Below are 25,340 nucleotides of genomic sequence, written 5' to 3' on the forward strand. Positions count from 1 at the left end.
CTGTAGCAGGTTTGATCTCTGTGTCTGGTTCACAATCCAACATTCATATGAATGGGAACAGTTCCGATGCTGGGAAGAAGAAGTTTGGGCTGGGATCAGCTTCCATTGGAACTGCTGCTGAACAAATAATCCTACCGAATGCAATTTATGGGCAGTTTGTGTGGAGAAGTAGTAATCAGTCAACATGACTGGTGTTGGACCACATCTGACTGTGATGTAGTAAAATTACACTTTTTCCTTCCGAAGATTTTTATGGCAATTAATGCGCTCTTACAGTAAAAGAAGTAAATCTCACCCTTTGATGTGAGTGAAAATGCATCCCCAAAGAAGGGGGATGGAGAATAGGAGGCTGGCTATTACGACTTCATACCTGTTAGTTTGGATCTTGGGTCACATAAACAGCAGGGAAAAATACTGAGAGTAATTTATTATTATTATTTTAACCAGCTGTTATTAAATTACAACTTGTTTGTGCTAGTGTACTTAAACTGGTCAGGTGACCCATTACCTTCTAGGTTAAAACCTAAAGTTTTTATCAGTGTAACATGTGAAAATATCTGCAGGTTTAAGGTTTAGCAGCACAACCATGTGAATTGATGGAGGGTCAGTCATGCTACAGGGTTATCACCTGGAATGGTACCACACCAGGGCTGTAGTGGAAGCTCATCAAAACAGGCATTTACGGGATAGATGACACACAGGAAACTTGGTGCTCCAGCCTTGCTTAACCTACTGACTCTAAACATTCCTTTTATTTAATACAGTTTGGGAAACACACAGTTTCTGTCTGCTGTTTGGTATCTTCTTTGGTTGAAGAGGACCTTTCTTTAGTTGATCTCAGACTAATTGGTTTGAAAACTCTTCAAACTCAGCAGAGATGGATGTCCAACAGGGGCTTTTCCTGGCTCAGCCTGGACTGTGGGTGTGAAAGGGAACAGGTAAAGTGATTAATGTGTCAGGAGGGGCTTTGCAATTCACCACTTGTTGGTTGGACCAAAGCAACCAACCCTTTACTGGAAAATAAACCCCTGACATTCACCACCTCAGCTATGGTTTGGAATAACATATTTAACCTTCTCATTGCAGCAGACTGAGTGTGCTAATACGTGTGGTTACAGAGATGTGCTGATAAGCCAGAGCTTGATAGCACCTTGTAGCCAAATATATTTATGTGTCCGTACCTGTACTAACATGGCACAATGGCTCTTATACAATAGTTACTTGTTTCAGAGTAAACACCTGGAGATTTTTTCATCTGAGTGCTTTCTTTTTAAAATTTTATCTGCATCTCCGCAGAATGGGTTTGATAAAAACTTTCCTGTAGGCTGGGAACATGGAACATGTTCCAGTTGAAAATGGAAGGAGAGGCAGCATTGCTCTACTCCCTCTGCCTGGGTAGATCCCCCTCTGTGAATCAGTGTAGGAATTTGAGTTTGTTTTGTTCAGTCTTAGAGATGAAATGGTGTCTTTGAGTTCCTAGCTACATTTATTGAGAGTTTCTCTAACCAGTACTCAAAAGGCAATACTGAACTTACTTGCTTGTCCACAACAGATGGTGCCCAAGATTAACTATGTCCAGCTGCAGCTCGGTGTGATAGAATTTGATAAGAAAAAATATTAAGATGTGTGAGAAAATAGAGGCGATGCATCTTACTTTGTTAGGCAGACAAGTCAGATTATTGTTGTCAATGTGTCAACCTGTGTCTTGCAGATGTCTGTTATTTAAACAAATTTTAAGAAAACTTGAGATTGACAGAAGCAAAGCATTACACAACAGCTGCTTCGGGGTTTTTGCGTGAAGGGAAGTTGAACGAAGGTAGTTGCGTTACTGTTCAAATTGGCAGGACCCATTGGTTTGCAAGTATCTATCGATGCAAGTGAAGTGACACTTGCGTAATGTTTTCTTGATTTGTTTTTCTCTCTGCAGGAGAATAAAATTGGCAGGGAGCATTTGGAGGATTAGGAAAGAGCCATTTGTAGATGGACATTTGTCAAGCTTTGCTTTCTTAGCTTGTCCATTCCAGATTGTTTTGGAGAAGTGTAGAGCAGCCTGGAAAATGTCGGGGGGGGCGGAGGAGAAAACTAAAACATACAACACTAACTAAACCCACAAAACTAAACACCAAGAAGTTCCACCTCAACGTGAGGAAGAACAACTTCACGTTGAGAGAGGCAGAGCACTGGAGGAGGCTGCCCAGGGAGGTCACGGAGTCTCCCCTCGCTGGAGACAGTCCAAACCCACGTGGAGGCGTTCCTGTGTCACCTGCTCCAGGTGACCCTGCCTTGGCCGGGGCTTGAAGACGCTGATCTCCAACCCAAAGGGTTCTGTGATTCTGTGGGGAAAAAAAAAAAAAAAAAAAAAAAAAAAAGGCGATCCTCGGAGTCCCGCGTTAATCTTTCACGGGTGAAACCTTGGTTTTCCTAGAGCAGCCCCAGCAGCCGAGGAGGGGCCGCCAGGAAAGCGGCTGGCGTCTATGGAAACGTAACTTTCGGTTGCGCCGCTTTGTTAAATGGAAAAGTGCGGGCGTGGGGGAAGGGAGCGGAGCGCTGCCGCCCGCCGCGCTCGGAGGGTGCTCCCGGCCAGGGCCGGCGGGGGGAGCGGCCGGGCGCTCCCGCTCTCGCTTCCCGGCTTCGCCCCCGGGCTCGGCCGCCGGGACGTGCGGGCCCGTGCGGGGGTGCGGGGCGGGGGCCGGCCCGGGGGAGCCTCCGGCGGGGGCGCTGCGCCTCCGGCCGCCGCCGCTCCGCCTCCCGAGCGCGGGCGGCCCCGCTCCTGCCGCAGCGCTCCGGTCCGCACATTGGCGGCGCCCGGCTGCGTCGGATCTACTTTCTCTCCCTCGGCTCTTTTTTTTTTTTTTTTACTTCTCCTCCTCTTTTTTTTTTTTTTTTTTTTTTTTTTTTTTCCCCCTCTCCCCTCCCCCTTCCCCCCCGCTCCCCTCCCCCTCCGCCCTCCTCCGCCGGCGGCCCCAGCCTGGTTCGGGGAGGATCCCGGAGCCGAAGTTCCGCGGCGATCGGGGCTGTGGCGCATCGCTCCCCGGCGGCGCCGCCATGGGGGGGGCCCTGTAGAGCCGCCCGAGGCCCCGGGGCAGCGGCCGGGGGAGCGCCGAGCGAGCGGCACGAACATGGCAGACCGCGGGCAGTGCTGAGCATCGGCGTCTCCGCTCCGCGCTGGGCTCGGGCCCTGGCATGTAAATAACTTCTCTTCCCTCCGGATCGCACCGGTGCCAGCCCCTCCATTTTCCAGAGGGGATTTGCGAGCGGTTCCGCGGCGCTGGGCGATGTCGCGCAGGGCCGGTTCGCCGGGGGTGAGTACGGCTGGCGCTGAACTTCTTTGTATCGAGGGCAGGCGGTGACAGCGGGAAGGGGCTCCCCGGGGACGGGGGGACCCGCCGGGACCGGGCGGCAAACTTGGCGTGGGGACCGGGCGCCGCTGACACTCGGCACGGCGAATTCGACGCCGTTCGGTCAAAAAAAAACCCGGACCAGCGTCCAGACGTGGGTGTAGAGGTTCAAGTTACACGCTCGTTGGATAATCCGCGGCCGTTTACAAAATAAAAATAAGGAAAAAGGAGGGTGGTGGGTGGGAGAAAGAACCACAAAAGCTCCGCTCTCTCTGACCCGGGCTCAGCCTGGCATCCGGTCAGCGCTGCCCCGGGTACACCTACACACGTGTACCCGCAGATATTCTTTAAAAATTACGACTTTATATGGTTCGCTATAGAACAACTATTTTTTTTTCCTTTTTCCTTTTTTTTTTTTTTTTTTTTTTTTTTTTTTTTTTTTTTTTGGGCCACTTCCTGATGTAAATATTGGAGAGATGGAAAATGGAGATAGGGTTAATTTTTCTTTAATATTTTGAAGTATTCTCTGCACGCTGTTTTTGAAGAGCGTGCCATTTTAATTTTGCATGCTTTCAGAGCATACCTGTATAGTGTTAATTTTAGGTGGTCCTCCCACTGTTTTAAACTGTAGTTCTAAACTAAGAGAGAAGAATAAAAGCACTCGAAAAAATAAACTATGTTTGTAGCTCATAATGGATGGCCAGAGCATCATATATGATGATTTTTGTATGAGCAGTGAGCAAATAGGTCATAAGTCAAAGTAAGTGTTATGTAACTGGCTGGCTTTAACAAACTTGGTACAACTGTAAAGAAAAAGAGTCTGTTTCTTTTTTTATTTGGGCAGTATGAGAGGCTGGCTACCCTTTTTTCCAGTGGCTTTACTTTGTAGCAGGTTGATTAAACAAACCCACCCAACATAACAACCTATGGTTTCAAAATATGAACCGGTTAATTTGTGTAGTGTTTTGTATTTTCCTGAAAAACTTCTTCATTCTTATGCCTAATTCTGGATATTAAACACTACATGCTCACCAGTGCATCATTAGTTAACACTCTTTACTGGATTCTTACATAATTGAAAAACGTTCCTTAGTTTAGACTTTTGTTTAACTTCATTTTTTATCTTAGTGTTATTTGGTGTGGAGTTGTTGAAAAAACTGATCAGTATGAAAACGGTTTGTGGCTTTTTCGTGTAAAGAAATAAAGCAGTAGTGGGTTCGTACTCCTATAGCAAAACTGAAACAACTGGGCAGACATTTAAAGGTTCTCAGTGACTCTGTACAATGCTGGCTATTGAAGTACACACAGCTCCTAAGCTGGAGGTTACGTGCACGGGTCTTTGTGCTGTGTGTACATCGTGGTGATGATCGTGTGTGGTGTTTGATGCTCCTGCACAATAAAATACACTTGCTACAGAAAATAACTGCAGCTCCCAGACTGCCGAGTGCAAATATTTTAACCGTCTACTTGAAAGACAGAAGCAGGAGACGAGGTAGACTTTTTTTTTCTCAGTACAGTGTGATCTGCTGCATCTAAGTGCCATTCAGTAACTTCACTGATGACTACTGTACGTCTGTTTTTAAAGGGTTTGGTTATGCATCCTCTACTGCTTTGTTGTAAATGGCCTTTCATTTGAGAATGTACTTGGAGTTTGAGTATCTGTAGTTTTTAGTTCCTTGTCTCACTTGCGGGTCATCTTTGTAAACTGTTTTAGGAGTCTTCTTTTGTTTTGTCTTTTTTTATGCAAAGTAATACCTAATATTCTGCCAGCATTAAACAGAGGTGCTTTTAGGTCAAAATACTCTATTTTTTTGGTAGTAATATTATTTAATTTTCTATAATTATTTTGTCAGACTCTGCACTCGGTTGACTTATATTTTTTTTCCTTGCCTTTTTCTTTTTTCTTTTTTTTCCTGTATCATTCTCTCCTAAGCAGAAACTCCTGCAGTGTTTTAGCTAAGTGTTCTTTGGGAGCTTTTTTTTATTTTTGAGGAGAGGACACAGGGGGTGGTATTATTGTCATTTACATAATATGCCAGTAGAAAGTCATTGCATCATGTACAGTTTCTTAATGTGACTGTTCATTGGACTTGCCTGAAAATTATCTCTTAAGGGTAAATGGCTGAGCAGAAATTAAAAGCAGCCATGTATTTGTTTCTCCTTTTGTTTCAGGCTAAAAGGACCATTCAGTATGTGCTTTACGTGTACTTACAGACTTACCGTATTTAATTTATTCAGCTATTTTAAAATAATGGTTAAAGTAATCTTTTCTCATCACTGCTGTCAAATCTTACGGCTTTGCAAATCTGATTTTCTGTTCTGAAAACGTAGATAGAGAACTCTTAGTATGGAGGAGTATTTTCGTGATGTATACCATTTAGTATAAAATACACAGCCCAAGAGGACGGGGGACTGACTCCGGAGTGTTGTCAAAAGCACACTCTAAACAGGCTGAAAGACACTTTTGTTTCATTTGGGCAGCTCCAATTTTAGTAATTACTAAAGCTCCTGGAAACCCTGGGACGTAGAGCGCTCGAAGAAAGAAGTATTGAAATCCGGTTTGACAGCGGGCCTTCAGCTAGTCTTTTATAATTCTGCCTTTCCTCTGCGAAATCCTTTTGGCACGTTGAGGTTCTCTGGCAGGATCCCAGCGTGTGATATCACAGATATCAGATGTCTTCTTGCGATTCATGGCATTTGCTGTGCCGCAGTGGTGCTCCCTGGGCCGGCCGAGGTGAGCCAGGAAATGTCATGGAGATTGGGCAGGGAAAGCGGCGTGGCGGAGGAGCAGTCACGTGCTTTTGGGAATAGGTGAGCGCCTTCTGTTTGACAGCGTTCGCCTCTTTGTGTTTGGTAATCTGATGTGGAATGTGTTCAGCAAACAGATGTGTCTTTTAGTGGTCTTGACAGATTTTTTTTTTTTTTTTTTTTCCCCTGACATCTCAGATGGAGCCGAGTGGCAAAACATCACAGTTAAGCTTTGTCCTTTGGAAATATCTTCGACTGAAAAAATGGAGCATAATTCTATGTGGCCTCGTTAGAATTTTTTGTTTTCATCTCAGTGTTGAGGTCCAAAGCCAGGCACAAACTTAGATGATACCACGCATTTGGAGGATATTTGACTCCTCCATAAGGTCTGTTGGAAGTTAGTCATAGCACTCTGCATTTCTGTCTCTCTCTTTGGGGAGGTCTCCCTCTTGTTGTACTCACTGGTGAAATGTTACACAGTAAGAGTGGATTGTGCTGATGGTACCTTTGTAACAGAGATAGAAAGTAAAAGATTTCGCACTGGCCTTTTGTCCCATGTTTTCATCTTGATTTCCAAGCATTAAAAGGTGTATACTTGTGTACATTGCTTAATTAGAGAAGATAAAGGCATGGAAGAAGAGTCTGCTTGTGTATTTATTTGTTTGTTTAGCCAGGACTTGCAGTTCTTGGGTATAATTCAGTTTCAGGAATGAATTCTTTGTTTTAGATGGAGCTCAATGTGTTCCTTCCAACCACAAACACTTCCATGTTGTTTTTACTCTGGATCTTCCCTTTTCTCTCTCTTATTTTTTTTTTATCCCTTACTTTTTATTTCCAGGCCCCAAATACCCCCATGCTATAAAAAGAGAAGGTAGGTTGCTTTCAGAAGACTCTGTTTAGGAAGAAGTGCATGTGAGAGCAGGTAATTACTGCCTGGTTTATATAGTTTATGTATAGTTTATAGATAACCAGTTGGCAGTCCCTGTTAGCTTGTAACATCAGATGCCATAGAGAAAAATGGGACAAACTCTGAAGAGGACAGTTCTGGGAATAATCGTTCTGGTGGAATTAGAGTAGGAGGAAAGGGAACTGTATTTTTTCCAGAATTCAGAAAACCTCAAACAGAATTCTTATTTAGGCTTACAATTCTGCAGAAATCTGCCTTTGAATCAAGTGACTTGTGAGGGTACTGAGTTTAATACAATTTGATGGCTTTTTTGAAGCAGGAGGAACAGGGTGAAAGGATGTGATGTATTTGGCGGAACAAAGAGGATGGGGCAGGGGGAAGGGATGGGCTGGATGGGACTAGACAAGGGTGGTATCTCTGGAGCAATGAGAAGGAATAAGGTTGGAGGTTTATTTTAGTCACCTTGCCCTTAGGCTTGGGTGGGGCAGTTTTGTCAGCACGGTTTCTGACACTCTTGAGAATGTATTTAACCTGCGAGAAGACACCAGCAGTGTCAAGGAGAGTGATGAGGGAATGAATGAACCTAGAATATTTTCTGACCTTTTCATAGGTCCTTGATCTGGGTCAAATAATAGGTGTGCTAGGTGTTGTCACTGCCATGTCAGCCTTGCCTTGTGTACAGAAGATTTAGTCACAGTTGTGGCAGGAGTCATTCGGTGTGTGTTCAGAACTGCCATAAAATGGAGGTCAGGGTTGAGCAGTAAGTACTACTATTGGCCTTTGAGAGACTGTTCTTGTTGGAAACATTTTGCTTTGGCTTTGCAGTGTTCTAGTAGAAGGCTAATTGCACATAGGAAGGGGTACAGAGGCAAGGTAGAGGGCTTTTGGAAGCGTTATGGGTTTGCAGTGCTCAGGAAAGAGGAATCCGGAATTATAGGAATATAATCTGTAGAACAGATGGGAGATGGAGGTTGAGGAACATGGATTTTGGTCTTTCTCTTTCACCTTAATCCACCTGGGTGAGGTAGCTTGCCTGTAAGCAGTGTGTTCTTACATGTATTTAGTTGTCTTTTCCTTTCCATTTCCTTGTCATCTTTGTTTTCACCTTGTTAAAGGAAGCTGAGATTTTTAAATTAAGAAAAATAAAACAGTTTAGGGAACCATGTAAGGACAATTTTATGCAGCTCCAGAAATAACAACTATTACAACTTGAAATTTAGTTCTTGGAAGAAGGGAGTGATGGTGAGGAAGTCTGGAAGATTCTTGAGGTGGTTTGTGTGGATCAGGGTACAATCCTGCCTTAACGAATTCTTGAAACTGCACTGGGGAGAGGATTCTTCCCTGTATATTTTGTTTAGATACTTATTAGTCAACAAGATGTAAAATAATTAGACATATCTTTTTTTCCCCCTCTTGTGTATTTGTCCTCAGATAGTAAAATCTACCTAGAATGATGAAGAATGTTTAGCTATGAGGAATTAGTAAGTTAATTACTTTTCTTCTTCCATTTTTCAGAAATGCACATAGATAGTGAATCTGTCTTGATGCCTGTGGTTCAGTAACTGAGATGGTTGTGTCACTTTTCCGTAGAAAGTTTTAGGATCTTGGAGCTGAACTGGTGAGCAGCTACTATTTCAGGCCATTCTAATGCTTCCTTTGGGGATGTTTTGAAGTCGGTTGACTCCAGTTTAGTTTGTTAGTGGAAAGTCAGAGTTTCTGAGCTGTGCTGTGTAGCCAGGGATTGCTCTGGCCAGCTCTGACATCTGCATTGACCCATGTTGATGAAGATAGTTGGCTGCTGTTTTCTCTGGTGAAAGCTGAGCGGTGTAAAGGTTAGGGAGAGGTAGTTCCCCTGATCATTGATAGACCTACATACAGTTGATATGTAAACCATACTATATTATATTTATTTCTTTCCTCATGGCTGCCTAATCATCAGCATCTGCTGCTGACAGCTTTGCCAGTACTACAGAGGAGTTTTCATTATTGATGCCTCTGGACCTCCAAATAAAGAACTGTCAGTGAATAAGTACTGTATGGATTCATTTAATTATTAATCAGCATGACGGGGTATTCTCTAAGGTACACAATTCTGTTTCAAAGACAAGTGAAGTCAATAGAAAGTTTTCCATTGAAATAAAATAGTCATGAGAGTAAACATCCATCAGTACAAGTAAGAATTCGATAGCCTAGACTGTTCTGTACCTACTATTTTGAATAGTGCTAACCGATTGCTGCTCTGCGCGATCCAAAACTGTGGGGAAGAGGATGCTTCAGAAAAAAATAAACCCGGCATTGTGGAATAGCTTTTCATTCTTCAGATATCAGGAAAATGTGAGAACAGTTTTTTGTCAACTTAGATTCTGTGAAACAGTGCTAAGCTGAAATCACAACAATTATAAATTGCATAAACTTGTTCTTGATTTCTCTATTATTCTTTTACTGGCCAATTAGGCATGTTTTACTCCCACTGCTTTGCAGAGGCTGGCAAGAATCACAGTTCTGTTATGTGCAAACTAAAAAAAGTCACTTTGGGGTCACTCAGAGAGAGCTAGGCTTATTTCTTCCTGAGCTAGGTATGTATTTTGTGCCTCTAAGACTCAGCCTGCTGTCAGATACTTGATTTCATCAAACACAATCAGCATCTGAAAAACTGATATTACGTGTTAAATTTTATCAGAGTGATGTAAAGCTGAATAATCTTGCGTGTAGTACTCCATATCTTGTCCTTGCACTTCTCACCGTCTCCTGTGCTAGATGTTTCAGGCCAGGAGGCATGTAAAGAAGAGCAACTTAGTTGGCTTTTTTGGTAAGTAAGACATAAATTTGTAGGTGAAGAGTAGTAGACTTTTTCTAGGGAAGGCTGTCTTGCCTAGGGCTTCTTTGTAATGGATGGAAAAGCCAGTGATGGTTGTGGTCTCTTCAGCAGTTTATAATGGCAATTTTTACTGACTGTTCTGTAGCATCTTCTGAGCCTGAAATTACTTCTGAGAAATTTGGAAGATGTGCTGTAGTGGTATGGTTAGGGGCAGAAAAGCAGTGGTGGTGGGGTTGTGTCTCTTAAGGCTCTAAGAGAAGCAAGGATGGGGCTGAGGTGGTTGTATTTAGGGAGTCCTTTCAGTGGTTGCAACTTGTACTGAAAGAAGATGTGTCTTGGAATAATCTCTCCTGTAATCTCCTCTCCAGTCCTTCCAACAGCCTCCTAAGCCTGCTAAACTTACCTGAACTAAACTTTCTGCAGATCATCCTATACCCTGATTCTGCCTGAGCAGCCAAAGTGAAATTTCCTGACAGAGCTCCACATGGTCCAAGTCAGAACCAAGGAGATCATGGGATTCTTTGTAATACACTTTGTCTTTTACTGGGCTTCCTCATGAACATTGACCACATCCTTATGGAGGGTAGATGGGTGAAATTAAGCAACTTTAAGGAATGAGGATGAACTTGCCTACAGTCAGTGAACACCAACTGTTTTTCATAAACCTCCTTCCTTGGCTCTTCGGTCCTGGCATTCAAAGATGCTTATCAAGCTCCATCAAAAAAGATGAGGCTGGGTGCTCAAAGTCAGGACTTTATCCAAGGTGAGGGGTAGAATAACCTTGAATTAATCTCTCTTGGTAGTCTTTAAGTGACAAGAAGAAGCAAAAAATCATAGATTCCCTGTATAAAGGTAAGGTTAGAATGGTCGTGCTTCAGATATTGTTTCAGAGTAGAAGGTAGCAGCAAAATGGCAGGTGATTTTATTTACAGGACGCAGGGGCTTTAACTTATTTCTGATGTTGTGCAAGAAATTTGGCGACTTAGGAGGATCCATTGATCTGCCAGAAGAGCTTTGTGTTGCTTAAATACAAGAAAAATAGGTGTTCTTTGACTGTAAAAGCATCTTGTTAAAAAGCATGATTGTATGACATGAGCTTGCCTCAGTTATTGTTTTGCTGTGGCAGATAATGACCTGACAAGGTATAATGTGTATATAACCTTTTCAATACAGTATGGACAAAGATCCTGAATGGGAGGGTATATAGGATGCTTGGGCATTTTCTTTGCTTCCCACCATGCAGAACTGAATCTCTGGAAGCCCACATGGGAGTCTCTGGATGTCAGAAATCAGGAACCAGTCTTTGGGAGGAATGAAACTTTTATAAACCACTAAAACTGCATAAGTCGCTGGTTCAGTTTTCAGAGTACAGGATGTTGAGTATAAGGCTGGAAATAAAGTTTAGTGTTGCTAAAGATGAATCTTTAGATGTGACAGTAATCTGGGCAGTGTGATGAGCTTTCTTGGTTCAGAGTCTATTTGTAAAATAATTCGGAGAAATTACTAATTTCACAACAGCGTCTGTGCTGGGTGAGATCAGAGATATGGATGTCCCATCATCATATTTCCTGCAGTGGTTAATAGGAAAGTAAGACAAAAGTAATTTTGTAACGATACTTCCCCAAACCAGTAATTGCAGGAGATTGGGAAAGAATTGTGGCATTACTGGAGTCAAGGATAGGATTGCTGTGTTAGATCTGTGGAGCATAAAAAATCTGATTTGAATGTGTCCAGCCTTTCCTCAATCACACAAACTTCCAGTGTGCTGAGCATGGAGTTCCACAGTTCAGATGCAGAGTGTGAGAACAGCAAGCTTTCACTCGGGATTTTCTTGATCCTTCTATCTCTTAGCATCTCTGCTGTGTAGTAAGTGTTGGAAGAGACAGTAAATGCTGATTTTGTGATCACCTTTTCAATGTGAATTGTGGTTATAATTGTCAGGATGCATGAAAATGTTTGTGTGGGAAAACCAGATTATATGCTTTCCAAAGATGTGCACTAATGCCAAAGATGTGGTTGAAGGCGCTAGGGCACATCAGGGAAATTTTATCTCAAGTGAAAAAAAAATAGTATGTGTTTAACAGGACTGCTTTTTGAAGGCAATAAGAGACGAATAGACTCCAAAACCAGGATTTCTGGACTGTTAGCATGTTTTGCTGTGGTTCTTAGGGCAGGAAAATTTTTCATTTTGTGTAGCCTTAAGGAACGGTATCTTGTTTTCTGATGTTAAATGTCTATTGCATAGCTTAGGCTTTGACTCATTCTATTAGTTAAATAATACTTGTATTTGGATAATGAACCTGTTTTTTATATAACATAAATTGACTTAATTATTCTGCGTAATGTGTCTCCTGATAGAAGCGGTTATTAGTGAGTTAAGGTTTCACACTTGATCATGCTGATGTCTGTGGATCTACAGATCTTGAAACCCCCAGTGTATTAATGCTGTTATCAACCAAAGCTGCTGCAGCAGCTTTATTTGTTTTTCCTTCCTCAAGGGTACTGTAGCGGCCAGTTGGAGCGTTAGCCACCAAATGCCAAGGTGGCTGTAGAGTAACTGCAGCAGCATTTCAGCATCTAATGGACCAGGTCACGTGCAGAGCCTCATTAAAACATGATTAAAGTATCCCCTTTTGTTTGTTCGGTGGAGCCAAGCCCACGCTGGACCCTCCATTATGTTTGTGCCGTGTGCTTGGAAATGCCTCCTGCCTTTTGGGAGGCTCCTTGTTCACCCCCCAGGCCCCAGCCTTGTCCAAACCTCAGCTGAAGAGGCTTTCCTTATTCCTCTGCCCTCTTCCACCCACCGCTGATTAAATGCGAGGAAATGAAAATGGTGTCTGCTTTCATTTAAACATAGTCTGCTGAAGACAAATATGAAGCTTCTCTTGTCTGGGGGGTGTCTCCTGCTTTCCAACTGCTGAAGACTGGGGTGTGGGATGGGTTTTTTTGTTTGTTTAGGGTTTTTTTCTGGTATTTAATTAGTAAGCTAGACTTGCAGTTAAAGAGCCGACATAAATTATGTTGGTGTTTTGCCATGACCACCTGTGGTAGTACATTAATAATGAGAGAATAACAAAAACAACTAAATTAAAAAATGAAAAGGATTTTGTTACGCTTTCTAACACAAGCCTTCGTAGCTCGTCTGGAAGCAGCAAAAAAATGGGCTGTTCCTTAGGCTTATTTTTTGTGAAAGATGGAAATCAGTATGCCTAAAGCTCAAAGACTCATAGCATGAATCCACAAATTTAGTTTGCATCTTTGATCACGTATAGCCTTGACAGTACCCGTGGACAGCTTAAACTTAGAGAAACATGGTGTAGTTGATTAAGTCCTGTGATCAGTGTAAATGACGGGAGGGGGACAGCAGACTTCTTGTAGCGACTGGAATTTGAACAAATGAAGAGTATTATTTCCAAATCAACATGTTGCAGAGGAAGAAGGGATAGAAGTTGCTATAAAAGTTCTTAGATCTGGCTTTTCTTTTGACACTCTGTGAAATCAGATGATTTGGCACTTGTAACTGCTGTGGGTAAGAGGCGTTCATAAGAAATAAAATAAAATGTATATGTGGCAGTGGTGGGGGAGGCGTCTGTTCTGCAAACATCTGAGATGCTGGAAAACTTGTCCCCAGTGGGAAAGAGAAATTGCATAGCTGGCGCTGAGGCTCACTGCTTATGCTTATGTGGCCATATTTAGAAAAGGATCAACACTAGGAACTGAATTATTAGAAAAGTGAGTGACTGGAGGGATTGAACATAAAGGAAATTATTTCTGTCTCACTTGTTTGTTTGAGTTGGGCCAGACGATGCTGTGGGAGGGCTGCGAACTCCAGACTTGCTGCCTGTTTGGGGTGAATCTGGAAATGAGTTTGAGGAGGTCAGTGCTTCCTCCCTACCTGGGTTTGTGAGCGGCTGCCTGCAGGTAGAAGATGAGCAGGAATGAAAAGGACTCTCTTGACTTGGGAAAGTCTGGGAAGGTTTGATGGAGCGAGCTGCAGGCTCACTGTACTGTGGGAGGCTTCTGGTTTCAGTACATCTTGCAAACATTCGAGCGTATAAGTAAAGCAAACAACAGCCAATTAAAAAAACTTAACACCACATTTCAAAGAAGTTGTATATATAAAAAAGAAAGCTGTCTTATTAAAAAAATACTTGTCAGTATAGCAGCGCAGTTCATCACAATTATTTGCATCTCTGTGGCAGTGTTAGTTTATCGTGGTTTTGTTGCAGAACAAGAGATTATCTAAATAAATTAATTAATTGGGGAGGGGGATTAAAACAGCACTTCTGAGGAGAGGTCCAGGAGGAATGCTTTCAAAGTTTTTGGGAGCAGTTAAACTACCCTTCCCCCCTGCCTTTTTTTTTTTTATTTTTTGTTTTTTTTCCCCTCCTTTAAGAAGTGGTTCTTTTTGTTCCAGTCATCAAGACTCATTTTGAAAGACTTATTTTTCTGGTTTTGGCAAAATAGTTGATCAGCGCGACTGGCAAGGAACTGCTGTGGAGCAACAAAGAATTTCTGTGTAGCTAAAAACTGTGTCTGAGGCCATCTTGGAGCCATTTGTGAACTAGAGTAGAAACTCTGTGTAAGAAAGGCCATTCAAGTTAAGTTGCACGTTTTCCTCCCCAAAATTAGCATACCAGAATACTTCATTGCAGTGTTTAGAATACTTTGTACAAGAACTAACAGTAAGTTGAAGATCGCTAGCTGAGGATCTGTAATGATGCCAGTTGACTTTTTTTTTTTTTTTAATGAAAGCTTTGTATACATAACAGGATGAGTCATCACTGGAGAGTTCTGAAAGTGTTTGGCATCCCGAAGAATCCTTTTGTGTGTCTCTGCCGCACAAAACGAGTATTTTTGTCATGAAACTGTGCCTTAAGAAGTACTGCAGTAACTGTAAGCTTTAGGGGGAGGTTTTCTAATGTGGCTTAAGCCTTTACTTTCTATTATTGTTTTAAAAATATTTTGGTATTCTTAGATCTTCCTGAATAATAGGATGGAAAATTCTAAATACTTTCTTGGCTGTTATTTTTTTTTTTCTAAGATGCAGCTTCAGACATGCTCCTATTATAAATTTGTTATTAAAAGTGTATAATAGCAGCTTTACTGTTTTCCTTAGCTTTAATAAAGTATTAAAAATCTGATTGTGGGAGAATACTGTTAACTCATTTTACTTTATTCAAACAGGGTACCTGTAGTAAACTGATAGTAGCTGCTTATGTGAGTCACATTTATTTTAAGTACGTTTTCTTCTGATACATTTGTCACGTTGAAGAACTGGTTGGCCTTGGTAGTTTTTATTACGTCTCTTTGAAATGAATATCAGCGTTACAGGGTTGGTTTTTTTCTTATGTTTGTTAAGAACATCAGTAATTTCTGTACTCACTCAGAGCAACTGCTTGATAAAAAGAAAACCTTTCTTACTGAGGTGTTGGTGAGTGATGTGTCAGACCACCATTGTATTTGGCCCATGATTTCCCTGATGATGTGAAACCTGCTTCCTGTAGTCTTCCAAGTCTGTACAAGGCAGCAGAGATGGAATTTTGCAGCTGGTGCAATAGGGCAGGAAATTTTATCTGAGATATTTAGGAGTGGATGACATTTTTCTGAGATTTTTTCCCCCCTGCCATTCATTCTTCAGCAGTATGTTTTCTAAGATGTGCTGTCATTAATTTTAAAAAATAAAATCCATTGATGGATTCTTCCGTGTTTTGTTTTAATGATGGTATATTTATTAGCTAGTAAGTTTAGCAGTTTTAATTTTTATGAATTCTTTTGAGTGAACCCTAATATAAAATTTACTGCCAAGGAAACATGAAAGAGTACAATTCTTCAGAAGAAGAATTCGTAAAGAAGTCATCAGAATTTGTAGAGTTTCATTAAAAAAAAAAGAACTTTCATAATAGTTTAGAATGATACAAGCTTTTCATCCAAATGCTCTGGATTATGCTGATAACAGAATGCATAAAAACCAGGGGGCTTTCAGACAGTCCTTGATGAACCCCCCAGATTAATTACTCAGCCCTGCATGTGCAGGTATGACAGTTTTGAGTCAGGCTCTCAGGCTCATGTATTTTTATTTTAATGTGCACATCCAAGGCTGAGCATTTAAACAGGCTTGCATTTGACTTGGAAGAGGAAGAACAGAAATGTACTTAGTTAATAAAATTTCTGTTTGGTGATATTTTGTATTAAGCTTAGCCATGAATTCAGTGGCATTGCTAAGAGATTCTGTTTAATGGTAGAACACTTTGTCACTGTTGTTTTGTTGGTTTTTTTAAGCTGAAGTTCGTATGCTCTTCACTACCAACTTAGTGTTATTCTGCGATAAATTAAATGTTGGGGTGGTGGGGTGTGTCTAATAAGACTCAAGCCCACGTTTGTTTTTATTTTCCACTGGAAGCTAAACCTCAACTTCTAATACCATTTTTGGAAGAAAGAAAACCTCAACATATCTGCAGATTGGGATTGGCTGTAAGAAAATAAGGTGTTGGGATGCGTCTGTGTACAGGAAAGGTAAAATTTTTGGTGTTACTGTTAACTTCGTTTTCCTGGCATCTTCTCAGAGCTCTCATTGGAAGGATCTCTACTTCAAAACACCCTACTTCTTCCAACAAAACATTATTTCCAGCTATGTAGGTAAAGAAAGTTTCCCTTAGGGACCCTGAAGCAAGCATGTTACCTTTACTGTAGGATCCAGATGCAAAGAAGAGAACCAATATTTGTCCCTTTATCAGACAACTTTATGTGCTTATTCTGGAGCTTATGGGACCTGGAATTTCTGTAGGCCAGAATGGGGCCTGGAATTTCTCTAAGTCTTATACGTTCCCCCAAGTCTTTAGAATTAAATTATCATAGAATATCCTTATCCATCTGCTGTGGCTCTGTGATGCTGCTGTAGTTTTAAGTTTTCAGTAAAAAGGCGTTTCTGGCGCAATCCCTCCCCGAAACAACAAAGATAAGTGGGGAAGAGAACGCGGTGAAGGTTACCGAAGGTTTCCCCCCTCATCACTTCTGAGGACCTGTTCCTTGGTAATTTACCTCCCCGCGTGGTGTTGGTGACGGAAACTTTCTAGTTAGCTTTATATTTATATTTACGGGGCGTTTGAGGCCGCGGTTGCGGAGATCAGTTGCGCTGTGCTGGCAGCAGGGACTTGGGCAATGGTTTTTCTTGCAGCTGCTCAGCCCTGCTGCTGTGCCAGGGCAGGGCTCGGATGCTGCTGGAGATCCTGGCTCCTGGCAGAGTCACCTCACTTGGGGAAGGCTCCGAGCAGCTCACCTGCTACTTCAGGTCAATGTTGGACTGTTGTCCGAGTCCTCTTCGTTTTGCTTTGACCCACGTTAGGTTTCCTTGTAAAGCTGTTTTTCATGTTCTCATAGAAAAAACTCCCCGTGCTCAGAGAAGCTTTGCTTTTAAAAGGAGTAGGCTTTATTCGTGGCGATTAGTTCACAAATAACTTTTTAAATTATTTATTTTGTCTTTATCCTTTTTAGCTTTGAGATCGTTGTTGCCTATCGCTGTGGTATAGTTTTAAATTTATAAACTTTATCACTTTATTCTAGTTTTGAGAGCTCTTGATAATACGTCTTGAACAATTTTAACCTGTTTAAGTAATTTGAGATTTGAAACGGTTCAGATATGCAGGAAAAAAGACAAAGTTTGGTAAAGTATTAACATCTTTATCGTGTCAGTAACATACAGTCAGCAATTAAATATCTCCTGTTGTGCCCACATCTGCTTTATTTGTCAGTAAATCAAACCTTCCACAAGTCAAGGCATGCCATGTTTAGGCTACACGCTCATGAATTTGAATTTTTACTAGGAATACTCAAAAGTGCCCTAATACTTTTCAGAAGCTGAGATCCAGGGAGCCAGGTTTGTGTTATCTTCTTGAGAATTTTGTAGGGGGGAAAAAAAAAAAGTCTAAATATAACAAAAAAATTGATAAAAAAGTAGATTGCTTGATGTAACAGCTGTCTAAAGAATTCATGTTGTGATGTGTTAGCACTCAGCTTTTAAAGATGAGAAAATAAGGGTTAATAATTCATTTTACTTACGGTACTTGCAGCACAGTTTACAAAATGATGGGTGCAGATACTCAGTAAATGTTTTGTGGAAATTTGTCGTGAAAAATCAATACGAATTGAGCTGCAATTCCAGTGTGTTTGAAATTGCTTGTATCCAAGAAACAAGGAGCGAAACCCATCCGAAAGGTGGGAGCTGTGTGGAAATAGTTAACGGCAGACTTAGGGATGGATTCGTGTTGGGCTCAGCCTCGCTGTTAATGAGCTGGAAAAAAGGTGGGAGCAGCGAGTTAATGGTATTGACTGACAGCATGGAGGTAAATGGATTTGTCAACACAAAGAGAGAGAAAATGGAGAAGAACACAGGTTAGGAATATACAAAACAGGGAAGAAGGAGGTTCCCCCCAGCCTGCTCTAGCAGATGAAACCACCACCATTGATGGAGTCAGTCGGGCTGATGGGTTTTCCAAACACAGCGCTGATGAGAGTGAGAATCTGGCCGTAAAATAGTGCTGAAAGGGCACAGCAGATAAATGAATGGGGTTTTTAAATCATATTTTAATGACTTTAAATACATGATGAAGATGAACACATTACTGTTTATTTTGCAGTTGGACTGTGTTGAGATACCAGCAGGCATGTCCGTGGCACAGTGCTGCTTTGAGACAACATTTAATGTTCACACCTGAGTTTAGACAAAAGCATCGTGGGGGAAAAAGTGTTGCTGGTAAAAAACAGTAGTTAAGAGTGAAGCATGTTTAAAACTAGCAACTTTCTATTTTTATGTTAAAAATATTAAACCTGTTTTGTCTTGTAAATGGTGGTGGAAATGTAGTGGTAGGCAGAGATTTTTTTTTTTTTTTCTCCTTTTTAGGAACTTTGGAAACAAAGTTATACTCAGAAAAGAGAGAGGGCGATCCTATAAAATAGTGTTTTCTAGTGATAATATCTGTAGTCCACAGTGGATGAAAGCATGTAATAGCTATTACCACCCTAAATAAATAAATAAATAAAATTATCCACTCTTGAGCCATCCCAAATGTAACCTCAGCTGCTCTGCAGACGCAAACATCGAGACTAGACTAGCAGCATTTACCAGCTGTGTGTAAGAGCTACGCTGCACGTAAAGGGATTTCACATTTTATTATGTGGGAGGGATGATGTCAGTTTGGTTGATTATGCCCCTTTCAAGCTGCTGTGATAATTACCTGCTTGTTACCAGAAGTGTCGAACCCATTTTCAGTTCTTGTTTGCTTTTGCTGTCATGCCCTAATTGCTACATAATTTTGTCCCTGCCAATTACTACCTTGGAGTTGAATTTTACAGTGAAAAAGTTGTAAGAAGCAATAAAGTAATTGTTTTTTTAGATCTTGTAATTTCAGTAGAGTATTTTATTATGTGACAAAGTATATTGAAATACATACTGCTCACTTCTGTGAAATAGTGAAATCCCATGGTTCCCACTGAAATGATGACAATGTGGAAGGCATGACTTTTGGATAGGTATAGATACTTTTTGTTTTAGAAACAAAAATTGCTACTTTCTTTAGAACTCTTAGGTTTGGTCGGCTTTTTTTTTTTATTCTTTCCCTTCGTTTTCATCCTTTTATCCACTTTGTGAGTTTTTCAGGTTTCCTTTGATGTAGATAATAGGTCATCTGATGTGGTCCTTTATCCGTACTTTTTGATGAAGATGTAATGTAAATGGATTTCTCTAAAGGTGCTGGCCTTAACAGTGTTTTATACTCTGATTAAAACTATTTGTTTGAATTATTCAGTGGAATAAAGCCTGCAGTAATTGGTTTAAGGGCTGGCTGACCAAGCACTTTGTTGTCTTTGGGAACTGTCATCGCTTTGCTTTGGGTTTTTTGGGTGGTCCTCCAGCAGTGAAGTCTGGTGTTAGTCAATATTAATAACAATTACTGCTGTTGAAATCTGTATATGGAATGACATGGATGAGCACAGGGAAGAGGCAGAAGAGCAGTTAAACAAAATGCTCTTCAGAATAAGGAGAGGGGATGGTGTTGCCATGTAGAGATTTAGGGATGGGGCTGCAGTCCAGAAAGGAGCATTTCTGGCAAGGGATTTAAAGTGTAGGATGTTTGTGGCTGTGCACTGAAGCTCTGTTTATCATAGAGATTGTGAGATTTGCTGCTGCCATTTCAATGTGATTCAGATATCCACAGCTGAAAGACCGAAATATTGGCAAAAAGTCGTGAAACGGACCAGAGATTGTAGAAAGCTTGGAGAAGATCACTTTGGGGAGGAAGGCAGAGATGCTCAGCCTGTTTGTTATGGGGGTGGGGGATTTAAACCCTAGAAACAAGTGATAGTTAGAGACCTCCAGCAGAGAAAATACTGAGTTCTTAAGGGATCCCTAATGTAAGAGGAAAAGGGACAAGAACCAGTGGTTGAAAGCTGAAACCAGAGAAGTTCACAAAGGAAATGAGCACGAATTCAGAAGGAGGAACAAACGACAAAGGCAGTGGCAAAGTGAGTGGCTTTCTGAAAGACAGGCTGCAATCAATTACGGTTATTGAGTGATAGTTATGGATATTGGGCTGGCATGGATAATGATTCTGGCATTGTGTCCAGTGAATCTGTGAGCACTCAGACTTCTGATAGCACTCCCTGTAGCAGCTCTTCCAGGGATGGTATAATGAATGTTGAACACCTTTGTGGTTGAAGATTCTTTTCAAACGTTATCTTTAATACATTGATTGCAAAAGACAAATGGTTTCTAAGGTTCTGAGGACAAGGCATACCTCAGTTGTAGTTCTTTTATTAGCATAAAGGCTTTCAGGTACTTCAAGGAGAAATTTCAGCGTGCAAAAATACTGCAAAAAAGAGTACTCTTAAGAAAAAAAAAATTATTATAGCACTGAAATTTGTGTGGCTGTGAGCTAGGAACTGCTCTGTCCTGTTGTGACACCAAGGCAGTACTGGGATAAATATGAGTAGCTTTAGGGCCATTAAGTTGCACATATGTGCTTCGCTGTCTGTGTCATCTTCACAAGTGGTTGCCGGTATAGCACTTTCAGAGCTGCTCTGCCAGCTTTTTATACCTGAAAGTACTTCTGAAACGTTTGATTAGGAGAGTTTTTAAGGCTCTGTGGTGTGGTATGGTGAGTAGAACTGAATTTCCATGCTGTAAATGTTAATTAGAAGCATATGTGTATATGTAAAAAGCAAGCTGAAATAAAAGTATAAATATCTAAGAAGCTGTCATTCCAGAAGGTCTGTGCTCAGAAAAGATTAGGTAAATACACAAATAGTCCCATTATAAATCAGCTGCAGTATCATTTCTGATTATCTTCATTACTTTTTTTCCCTGTGGTTTGCAAAAACAAACAAACAAAAAAAAAGTTAGGAAGCAAAGGGATTGAGATTGTGATTTCCAAATCCTTTCAGACAGTGTTACTTGCACTGTCACTAAAAGAAGCTCCACTCACTGGCTTTATTCTCTCTCCTCCTTCTCCAGTAACCCTTTCCTATCACTGTTTTTCTCCCTGGCTGCTTCCTGCACAGACATTCCTGAACCTCTAATGAATGAAAAAAACAAATGCGGATGAAAACTCTCTCTTTTGCTGGGTATAAATTCAGTCAGTGTTCATTCAGCTTAGTATAATTTGTAAGTCACCAGCCCTGCATGTTTCAATCTTGGACACTTGCATGTTTTTCTCCACAGCAAACATAGATTTTGAGAATTGGTTTCCTGTTACATTAAAAAAATGCAACTTAATGTTTAAACTGAGAAGATCTGTAGAACTGGAGAGAAGTTGCAGAGCTTGAGGACCTTGTGCAAGTGGCAGGGCAATAAATGGAATGAGCTTGCAGCCTTGTGTCCTTGGATGGTGGCCTCAAAGGAACTTGACCTGGAGGTATCAGTTGGTCCTCTTGGACGACTTCCATTGTAGTAGTTGCTCTAGCAGGGTTCGCTGGGGACGTGCCCCTCTCATGTGACAGAGACAATTTTGTTTATAACTCTGACCTGTATGGCATGACGTAGGCTGAGCAATAGATCACTCTGGTGCTGGCAGTTCTGACAGCCTGCTCCCTGCTCAGGCTGGGGATGGTGGGAGTGTGGAGGTGATGGGCAGGTACAAGAACTCCTCCAGCATCAAGTGCTGGGAAGCCCGTCCCTTTATTAACTTCAGGTTTTTAAAGGTTTTCTTTAAGAGCGTACTAAAGAAATGAGGAACTAAGACTTGAAAAAAAACAATTAACCCCCCCCAATAATTTTAAAAAATGCATTATTTTATATTAAAGGGCTAAAGTCTGGCATGGAGAAAAAATATAGAAAGCAGCTTGTAGTTGCTAGTGGTCTCGAATAAAAATAGGTGAAATTTTGAGAATGTTGGTGAACAGCAATGATCATTGTTCCAAGTAATAATGGTAATTTAACAGTTCTTTACACAGAAGTTTAAAAGTTCTCTATTGTAATTACTTGGAGCTAATTGTAAACTATCTGTAGCTGTCAGAAGGCAAATTTCTCTCCAGGTTAGACAACCCTTCTTCAGGGATGAAAAAAAAGGTTTAGGCACATTATTGTTAGCAGAATTTCTAACAAAAACCTTAGAATTTCTACCTCATCAACACCCCTAGAGATTGATGTCTGTTTATACAGAAGCTTTTAGACATGTTTGATGATCTGTATTACTTGTGCTGTGCTATGGAGTGTTGCTTATTATGCTACTTGTATTGTTGTTTATATTTCACAATAGTATTTCCAGACATTTATTTACTCTGGTATAAAAATAGTTTCCATGATCTGGCTTTTAGGATTTACATCTAGTTTGAAAACAGTTTTTTTAAAAGAAAAACAATTTGTGTGAATTATAAATATACACTGACACCCATCTGATTCCATTGCCCATTTTCTTCTTAGATCTATTTTTATTCTTCTGAGGTTTTCCAAGCCTTCTGACTAAGTTTTAATGGATTTTTAATTAGTGAGCAGATCTTGTGTTTTTTCCCTTTGGCTTTCCTAGGTTTAGCAGTTTTATTGAAAGAGAAATATTTCATAATACTTGTTGACATTATCTGAAATAAAAATGTATTTCTTTATAAGGAGCACTAAGGGTGCTAACAGATGGAAAAGATACGTGGTGATATGACATTCATTTCTGTTGTGTTGTTGTGTTTTTTTCCTGTCTAAATCCATTTTAGATGGGTAATGACAAACTGTGGTTGACATGCAAGAACTACTTTTCTTACATGCCATCAATTAATTTGAGTATTATAAAGAAAAATCTATCTAATGTATTCTAGGCCAGCATTTTGTATAAAAGCAAGTTATTTATAGCTGTTTGGGTACTGCCCTTCCTTTCATGTCCTGATCCTTCTAGTTGAAGCTTAAATGCGTGTTTAAGATTAAATACACTGAAATTGTTGCCTGTAGGTTCTTCTTTGCTTTTCATAAATGTAATTTCAGGTGAAACTGGTGGACAGCTGCCTTTCTCAGGAAATCCTGTGATACTGAGGGGGAGAAGGGTGTTGTTTTTTTGTTGTTGTTGTATTATTGGCATCAGAAACATCTCAAAAGCATAAGAAGGAATGGATTTATTTTCCATGTAATCTCCGGGAAGAATTGTGTTTGCTTTGAAGTCTGAAGACATTAGCAAAAGTGGCTTGAGACAAAAGACTCTGAGCTTTATTCAGTGAGAAAGCATGAGATATTCTGAGCTGACTGATGCATTTTGATAGATGTAAGATCTGGAAACCTCTCAAAACGATGGTGTGTGAGTGGGGTTATTTATCTAAAATATAAAATAGTTGAATATTTGCATCCTTTTTTGAGTGTCCGAGCTGACTGAATGATGGATAAAAAGCAGTGGTTACAACACTGTATAATCAGTGTATGCAGACTACACTTCCAGGGTATAAAAACACTTCCCTGAGTAAAAACTTCGGTTTTTAGTATTAGATTATTGGATTGTTTTTATACCTGCACTGTGTGTGGCTGAGTGACAGAGAGCACAGCCTTCACCTGGCGCCTAAATATATCCAATGAGGATATTTAACTTAAGGAGACAAATGCACTTTTGCAAGAATCTTCATGATGTTCCTGTGATAAGACTCAGTCAGACTGCAAAGTTCCAAAAGGGAATCTTTGAAAATGACTTCTAATTAATGGTGCTAAAATTACAAAAATCTGTTCACAGAGACCAAAACTTCTACCAAGTTCCAAGTACTTGGCAGCTGTTTCTCATGCGTGATGACTCAGATCCGCTGAATTTTATGTACAGGATCTTGAAATCACCAGACAGGAGAATTACAGCCCTTAAACCATTGTGTTGCCGCCTTTATTCAAAAGAGCATTGCAGGCAAACCCTGCAGCGTGTGAAAGAGCAAGGAGCTGGATAATTCTTAAAAAAGACATGAGCTTGGTGCTGATGTGGGTAAAAAATTCTGGGCACCATGGCTGTTCACGAGATTGGAGGAGTTAGAGCTTGGCATAGCCCGTCGCCATGGAGAAACAAATCTTGTGTTCGGATCAAAGTGGATGCTTACGCTTCCCGTCAGGAAGATGCAGTGTTGGGTGCTGTAGCATATTTTGATGCAATTTTGTTTACTTAAGAGGACAGAGGAGCGTGGACAAGAGCAGTGTTGAATGGTGGGGGTTGATTTTGTCCCATGTGAAAGTCTTGCACGGGTTAGAAATCGGTGCTCTTGCCGGTGCCGCTGGTCTCTCAGCTGTTCACGTTGCCATTTCGTTCTCTTTGTCAAAAGAAAGCATGTGAAAACTGTCAGTGGACTTGCTAAACATGATTTAGTAAATTTACCAAAGAGCTTCACACTAACTGTTTTCTGGGGGAATTACAAAGGCAGAGTCATCAAGTCTGGAGCCAGGCAGATAAACAGAACTTGCTGGGATTGGAAACTTGCACGTGCCTCTACTTGGTGGTAGCTCTTGGGGCTCCCAAAAAATTGTCTTAATTTGATTCTAGAGAAGGTTTTTAAAAGTACTGGAGGTGCTGCAATTCTAGTGCGTTGTTTTGCATCGTTATGTTAGTGAACATGGCCAAGTGCATTGGTAACAAATACAGAAAGGATGTAGTTTATTCAAAGCTGCAGATATATAGTGTGTTGTAATTGCATCTGAATTTTTTTTGCATTTTTTCTGAAAAGTGTGTAGTTTTTCACGTCTGCACATAAAATGTTTTGTGTTACAGAACCAAAACTATAAACAAGGCTATGTATCAGTGGGAATGTGGTTCTTGAGAAAGAAGAACCTGTAGCGGTTTCTGATGCTGTGCATTGCTGGGTTAATGTGACAGATACTTGACTGAAAGCAATTTTCACTTACAGAATTTATAGATGTCTAGGCAGTCAGTTTGAAAAGTAAAAAAGAAAGCTGAAAGATCTGAAAGCCTTTTATATGATTTCTCACTGTTATTGGAACTGTCTCCAAATCTGAAGTCCATACATGTAGATCAGGCAGCCTGGCTTCATACTTTGAACATCCAACTCAGATTTTCTCCTGTAATGGTATCACAAAAAG

General features: G+C 40.8%; 1 protein-coding gene across 7 annotated transcripts in view; it reads left to right on the forward strand.

Annotated features, from left to right (window-relative positions):
- The window catches only part of KMT2C (lysine methyltransferase 2C), a 189,773-nt gene that overhangs the window by 14,707 nt on the left and 149,726 nt on the right, over positions 1–25,340 (forward strand). Inside the window, exon 1 of one of the 7 annotated variants that reach the window (XM_040085241.2) lies at positions 3,024–3,302. The exons of the other annotated variants lie outside the window; for them this stretch is intronic. The gene's annotated coding sequence lies outside the window, so the exon portion shown is untranslated. Of the gene's footprint in view, positions 1–3,023; positions 3,303–25,340 lie in introns of those variants that run through there. 7 annotated transcript variants of the gene reach the window in all.

This window comes from Hirundo rustica, chromosome 1 (assembly GCF_015227805.2).
Source record: "Hirundo rustica isolate bHirRus1 chromosome 1, bHirRus1.pri.v3, whole genome shotgun sequence".
NCBI classification, from domain to species: Eukaryota; Metazoa; Chordata; class Aves; order Passeriformes; family Hirundinidae; genus Hirundo; species Hirundo rustica.